Below are 8,081 nucleotides of genomic sequence, written 5' to 3' on the forward strand. Positions count from 1 at the left end.
ATGATCCGCCTGATGTATCAATATATAGTTATCATGATCCGCCTGATGTATCAATGTGTAGTTATCATGATCCACCTGATGTATCAATATATAGTTATCATGATCCACCTGATGTATCAATGTGTAGTTATCATGATCCGCCTGATGTATCAATGTGTAGTTATCATGATCCGCCTGATGTATCAATGTGTAGTTATCATGATCCGCCTGATGTCATGATCCGGCATGTCTGTGTGCTGTAGTTATCATGATCCGCCGTGTCGTTGTGTAGTTATCATGATCCGCCTGATGTATCAATGTGTAGTTATCATGATCCGCCTGATGTACCAATGTGTAGTTAAACTGGAAATGAAAAAGCGTGCATCATGTAAAACTAACTGATATCACATTTCCTTTTAAAAAATTTGTTCCTTCATTCTAAACACACAAACCTACAACTTTGATTTTAAGTTCATGTAAACAAATTTCTATGATTTGTTATGCCTTTTCTGTATTCAAAATTAATTTATTGAAATTAATTAATTTCATTTGACTCGATGATTTTAAAAATAGTCACATGTTTTGCACCACTAAAAGATTTCACGTAACTAAATACATGTACTATTTTTTGAAGACTGTTTGATATAACGGTAGGTTTGAATGACAATATTAAGACTGTTCTATATAACGGTAGGTTTGAATGACAATATTAAGACTGTGCTAGATAACGGTAGGTTTCAATGACAATATTAAGACTGTTCTATATAACGGTAGGTTTGAATGATAATATAAAGACTGTTCTATATAACGGTAGGTTTCAATGACAATATTAAGACTGTTCTATATAACGGTAGGTTTCAATGACAATATTAAGACTGTTCTATATAACGTAGGTTTCAATGACAATATTAAGATTATTTCGATATAACGGTAGGTTTGAATGACAATATTAAGACTGTTCTATATAACGGTAGATTTGAATGACAATATTAAGACTGTTCTATATAACGGTAGGTTTGAATGACAGTATTAAGACTGTTCTATATAACGGTAGATTTGAATGACAATATTAAGACTGTTCTATATAACGGTAGGTTTGAATGACAATATTAAGACTATTCTATATAACGGTAGGTTTGAATGACAATATTAAGATTATTCCGATGTAACGGTAGGTTTGAATGACAATATTAAGACTGTGCTAGATAACGGTAGGTTTCAATGACAATATTAAGACTGTTCTATATAACGGTAGATTTGAATGACAATATTAAGACTGTTCTATATAACGGTAGGTTTGAATGACAATATTAAGACTATTCTATATAACGGTAGGTTTGAATGACAATATTAAGATTATTCCGATATAACGGTAGGTTTGAATGACAATATTAAGACTGTGCTAGATAACGGTAGGTTTCAATGACAATATTAAGACTGTTCTATATAACGGTAGATTTGAATGACAATATTAAGACTGTTCTATATAACGGTAGGTTTGAATGACATTATTAAGATTGTTCCTATATAACGGTAGGTTTGAATGACAATATTAAGATTGTTCTAAATAACGCTAGGTTTGAATGACAATATTAAGACTGTTTTATACAACGGTAGGTTTGAATGACAATATTAAGACTGTTCTATATAACGGTAGGTTTGAATGACAATATTAAGACTGTGCTAGATAACGGTAGGTTTGAATGACAATATTAAGACTGTTCTATACAACGGTAGGTTTGAATGATAATATAAAGACTGTTCTATATAACGGCAGGTTTCAATGACAATATTAAGACTGTTCTATATAATAGTAGGTTTGAATGACAATATTAAGACTGTTCTATATAACGGTAGATTTGAATGACAATATTAAGACTGTTCTATATAACGGTAGGTTTGAATGACAGTATTAAGACTGTTCTATATAACGGTAGGTTTGAATGACAATATTAAGACTATTCTGTATAACGGTAGGTTTGAATGACAATATTAAGACTATTCTATATAACGGTAGGTTTCAATGACAATATTAAGATTATTCCGATATAACAGTAGGTTTGAATGACATTATTAAGATTGTTCTATATAACAGTAGGCTTCAATGACAATATTAAGACTGTTCTATATAACGGTAGATTTGAATGACAATATTAAGACTGTTCTATATAACGGTAGGTTTGAATGACAATATTAAAACTGTTCTATATAACGGTAGGTTTGAATGACAATATTAAGAGTATTCCGATATAACGGTAGATTTGAATGACAATATTAAGATTGTTCTATATAACGGTAGGTTTGAATGACAATATTAAGACTGTTCTATATAACGGTAGGTTTGAATGACATTATTAAGATTGTTCTATATAACAGTAGGTTTCAATGACAATATTAAGACTGTTCTATATAATAGTAGGTTTGAATGACAGTATTAAGACTGTTCAATATAATAGTAGATTTGAATGACAATATTAAGACTATTCTATATAACGGTAGGTTTGAATGACAATAGTAAGACTGTTCTATATAACAGTAGGTTTGAATGACATTATTAAGATTGTTCTATATAACGCTAGGTTTCAATGACAATATTAAGATTGTTTTATATAACACTAGGTTTGAATGACAATATTAAGACTGTTTTATACAACGGTAGGTTTGAATGACAATATTAAGACTGTTCTATATAACGGTAGGTTTCAATGACAATATTAAGACTGTGCTAGATAACGGTAGGTTTCAATGACAATATTAAGACTGTTCTATATAACGGTAGGTTTGAATGATAATATAAAGACTGTTCTATATAACGGTAGGTTTCAATGACAATATTAAGACTGTTCTATATAATAGTAGGTTTGAATGACAATATTAAGAATGTTCTATATAACGGTAGATTTGAATGACAATATTAAGACTGTTCTATATAACGGTAAGTTTGAATGACAGTATTAAGACTGTTCTATATAACGGTAGATTTGAATGACAATATTAAGACTGTTCAATATAATAGTAGATTTGAATGACAATATTAAGATTGTTCTATATAACGGCAGATTTGAATGACAATATTAAGATTGTTCCTATATAACGGTAGGCTTGAATGACAATATCAAGACTGTTCTATATAACGGTAGATTTGAATGACAATATTAAGACTGTTCTATAACGGTAGATTTGAATGACAATGTTAAGACTGTTCTATATAACGGTAGATTTGAATGACAATATTAAGATTGTACTATATAACGGTAGGTTTGAATGACAATATTAAGACTGTTCTATATAACAGTAGGTTTGAATGACAATATTAAGACTGTTCTATATAACTTTAGATTCGAATGACAATATTAAGACTGTTTTATATAACGGTAGATTTGAATGACAATATTAAGATTGTTCTATATAACGGTAGATTTGAATGACAATATTAAGACTGCGGACCTATCAAGTCAACATTATGGAGGAATGCATAGCAAGTGTCTGAACCTGGATGACTGTGAACAAACTTAAACTAAATGATGAAAAAACTGAGATAACGGTGGTTGCTAGTGCCCACAACTAGTGCCTTGTGAAGGATATCCGTCTGAAGATTGGTGGAACAATATTGACACCTAAGTCTACTGTTAAAAACATCGGTGCTCACTGCTGCCCTGGAAGCCACCTAATAAATGGAAATACAAGTCAGCTCCGTGGCAAGGAAGATGTACTTCAACATCAGGAGAATATCCAAGATGAAACACCATCTCACCCAGGAAGCGTGTGCGAAGGTCATCAATGCAACAGTCATATCCCACCTTGATTATCACAATGCCCTCCTACTTGGCATGACCGATCGCCCCATGCACCAACTACGAGTGGCTCAGAACAACGCTGCACGTTGTCTCACAAGAACATGCTACAGACAACATATTTCGCCGGTACTTCAACAACTACACTGGCTGCCTATAAAGCAACGCGTTGTGTTTAAAGTGTTGACAACCATACAAAAGTCACTACACTCTTTCTCAGCACCAGCATACATGAGAGAGCTATGTCCTGTTTACCAACCACATAGGACCTTGAAATCATTATCCGACCAATGGAAAATGGTAGTGAAGAAATCATCAAAGAAATACGGTGCAAGAGCCATAAAAACACTAGGTGCACAATTGTGGAAGAAACTGCCACTGGAACTTCGAGAGCTTGAGCACATGGAGCATTCCGCAAGAACCTAAAAACACTCTTGTTCAAGCGTGAATATGTCCTGTGAATGTAAAATTCAGTGTAATATCAAGGATTCCAAGTGCAAGCTCTTGCAAACTGAATTTTGATCCAGGATACGAATACCTGTATGCCAATTGTATCTTGTCAAATCTAAGTCAACCACCTTGTCATTTTACTACCATGTTTTATTTGAATTCTCTCTATTGTTTTATCATTTCCTTTATAGCTCTTGCAGATCTTTTATTAGTATATTATCAATGATTATTAGCACAAACATTGTACAGCACATAGAAACTATATGTAATTTTGCGCTTTATAAATTAATAATAATAATAATTTAATAATCTTTTTCAAATGCATTGTACCATTTCACAAAATCTCTCCAGAAGGCAGATACACAAACACAGTGTTTTTCTTTTGCTTTTGCAAAATGAACACAAGTCATTGTCCACAAGTTTAAGTTTATGAATGAAAGAGTATGTAGCTATATAACACATAAGAATATGGTATTGAAAATAAATAAATTTGTTTCTTTTGTGCATAATGATGCATTCATATATAAAAATTCCCAACATTTTTCTGAAATAGTTTCACTGAGATAAGTTTCCCACTTCTCTCTTTTGAGTTGTGGGGCTATGAACTCTGTTTCCTTCAAAACTTGATATAAAAATTTAACATTAGAACTAGACTTCATTTTCTGTACAATGCATTGATTTGGACTCAACAATTCATGATTTACTTTGTTTTTGAAAGCAGCAATTTGTCTTTTAATCTTTTTGGGTACTTTTAAAATAAAACAGTAATAGCTCAAAAAGTTCTTTGTACCAACCACATCTTTTACATCATTAAAACATTTGAATGTTCCAATCTGCAAAACCAAGTCATTCAAGGTTTTAATGCCTCTGTCAACCCAATTTGTATAAAAATTCCATTTTTTAACATCAACAAAGTTTCTTATATATAAATTCAAATAATATATCATACAAGGAGAGCTTTCTTTAACTCCTGATAGTGCTTTAAACACATCTTTCCAAAACACATTGTCAATATGATTTACAAATACATTGAGTTTTTCTTTGGATAGGTGAAAAATGAAATCAACATATCTAAGATTTACATGTTAAATACTATACAACATATATTGCTATATACCCCCATTATTTGCAAGGTATTATTTGACCCATTTCACCATTTCAGCTTCATATAAGATATAAAAGATGCCAAATGTACCATATTTAGCCCCCCTTCGTCATAATTACCCACGACTGTATTTCTTTTCAACTTTTCTACCTTGTATCCCCAAATAAATTTTAAAAATCTTTTATTTAACTCTTCCAGTAGTCGATTAGGTGGGTCAGGTAATGCTGAAAATAAGTGTATGAGCTTTGGGAGTGCTAAAGTTTTGATAATTGTGATTTTACCTCTTGGAGTTAAATCTCGTTTAGTCCACAAACTTAGCAATTCTTTAATGGCATTGGGTTTAGATTGATAATTACATGAAGTCATGTCTTCCAGTTTTTTTTGTTTTTTTTTGTAAAAACTATTTTAAGGAGCTTAAAATTGCTATTTCCCCATTTCATTTTCAGATCATTACACAAAGTTTCAGCCGAACCTGATTTGCTCCCCAACCAAATTGCTTGTGATTTTGAAATATTTAAACGTAGTCCAGAAATCATTCTAAACACATCAATGACTCTCATAGATTCTCTAAGTGATTTTTCACTGCCATCTGGGCCTCCGTGACCGAGTGGTTAGAGCATCGCGCTCACAATCACACGGCTTCTCACCTCTGTCGGCGCGGGTTCGAATCCTGCTCGCGCCGGAAAGTGAGAAAGTTTCCAAGTTTACTTTCGAAATGTCGGTGGTCTCTTCCCAGGTAAATTGTATCTGGGTTCTCTCTTCCACCAATAAAAACTGGGCACGGCCAGATAACTGAAAAATTGTTGAGTGTGGCGGAAAACATCAATCAATCACTGCCATCTAATGTTAAAAAAGAGTCGTCCGCATACTGGCCTAATTTGTTTTCTCTTCCAGCCACAGCTATACCCTTAATATTTCGATTTTCTTTAAGTACTATTGCCAACAGTTCTATTGTAATAATAAAGATACATGGTGCCAATGGATCTCCTTGTCTACAGCCTCGTTCAAGACTTAAGAATTTAGATAAATTTCCATTGTTAATGGTACAACTGGTACTAGAGGTGTAGAGAATAAGAAACCATTTTACAATAGCTTCCCCAAAATTGAAGGACCTGATTACCTTTACAATAAAATCCCATTCCACTGAATCAAATGCTTTTTGAAAATCGAATAATAATAACAATCCTACATGTAGCTGATTTTGCTTTTTTAGATAATCGATCAAATCATACAAAAAACGAGTGTTTTCACCAATTAAACGTCCTTTTATAAAACCCTTCTAAGTGCCACTTATGATACTTGTTAGTACTTTCTTTAAACTATTCGCTATGGCACTAGAACCAGTTTTGTAATCAACATTTAATAATGATGTGGATCGCCATTTTTTATTTTTTTATTTTATTTTATTTTTATTTTTTTTTTTACATAGGTCTATCTTTTTCTTCTTTGGTTATTACATCTTGAGATGGATTGAAACTGGGACACATTTCCAATCTGGTAGGTTTTTGAAATTGCTAATTGATGTTGTTTCTTTACTACAGCACTTATTGAACTCCATCTGCGAACAGATTGCGGTATGAACTTTTTTTTTTAGGTCACCTGAGTAAACTCAGGTGACCTATTGCAATTGGTTGTCGTCCGTCTTGCGTTAACAATTGAACATTTTTAACTTCTTCTTAATAACTACAAGTCCAATTCTTTTCAAATTTGGTATGAAGCATCATTGGGACAAGGGGGACATACATTGTAAATTTCAGGACTCCAGCTTCCCTGAGGCCCTAGGGTCGGGGCAAAAACTGCCCAAAGTTGACAAAATTTCAAAATTCTTCTTCTCAAGAACTACACACATGTAAGAAAAACTAAATGCATGGTGATGGAGAGCAGGAAGACCTCTATCAAAATTGTAAATTTCATCTCCCTAGGGTAGGGGTTCTGACCCCAGGGCGGGGCCAAACTTGGTATATAGTGTTTATGTGTAAAACACTTAGATAACATCTTCTTTAGTGTTATCGATACTAAATTGAAAGTAAATAAATATTTAGAAAGAACAGGGAGTCTTTTACCAGAATTGTAAATTTGATGATCCCAGGGGTAGGGGTTTTGGTATCAGGGTGGGGCCAAAATGGTCAGTTATTAAATGTGTGAACAATAGACATTTTTAACTTCTTCTTGATAACTATCATTCCAATTCTTTTCAAATTTAGCATAAAACATATTTAGAACAAGGGGAACATAAATAGTAAATTTCAGGATTCCTGCACCCCTGGGGCATTAGGGGCAGGGCAAAAACTGCCAAAAATTGACCAATTTTCAAAAATCTTCTTCTCAAGAACCGCACATGTGTAAGAAAAACTAAATGCATGGTGATGGAGAACAGGAAGGCCTCTATCAAAATTGTAAATTTTATGATCCCCGGGGTAGGGGTTCTGACCCCAGGGCGGGACCAAACTTGGTACATAGTGTTTATGTGTAAAACACTTAAATAACATCATCTTTAGTGTGGTTGATACTATATTGACACTAAATAGATGTTTACAAAGAGCAGGTAGTCCTTTACCAGAATTGTAAATTTCATGATCCCAGGGGTAGAGGTTTTGGTATCAGGGTGGGGCTAAAATGGTCAGTTATTAAATGTGTGAACAATAGACATTTTTAACTTCTTCTTGATAACTATCATTCCAATTCTTTTCATTTTTGGTATGAAGCATATCTGGAACAAGGGGGACATAGATTGTAAATTTCATGAACCCCGG

The sequence above is a fragment of the Ostrea edulis genome, chromosome 4, assembly GCF_947568905.1.
Source record: "Ostrea edulis chromosome 4, xbOstEdul1.1, whole genome shotgun sequence".
Lineage (NCBI taxonomy): Eukaryota > Metazoa > Mollusca > Bivalvia > Ostreida > Ostreidae > Ostrea > Ostrea edulis.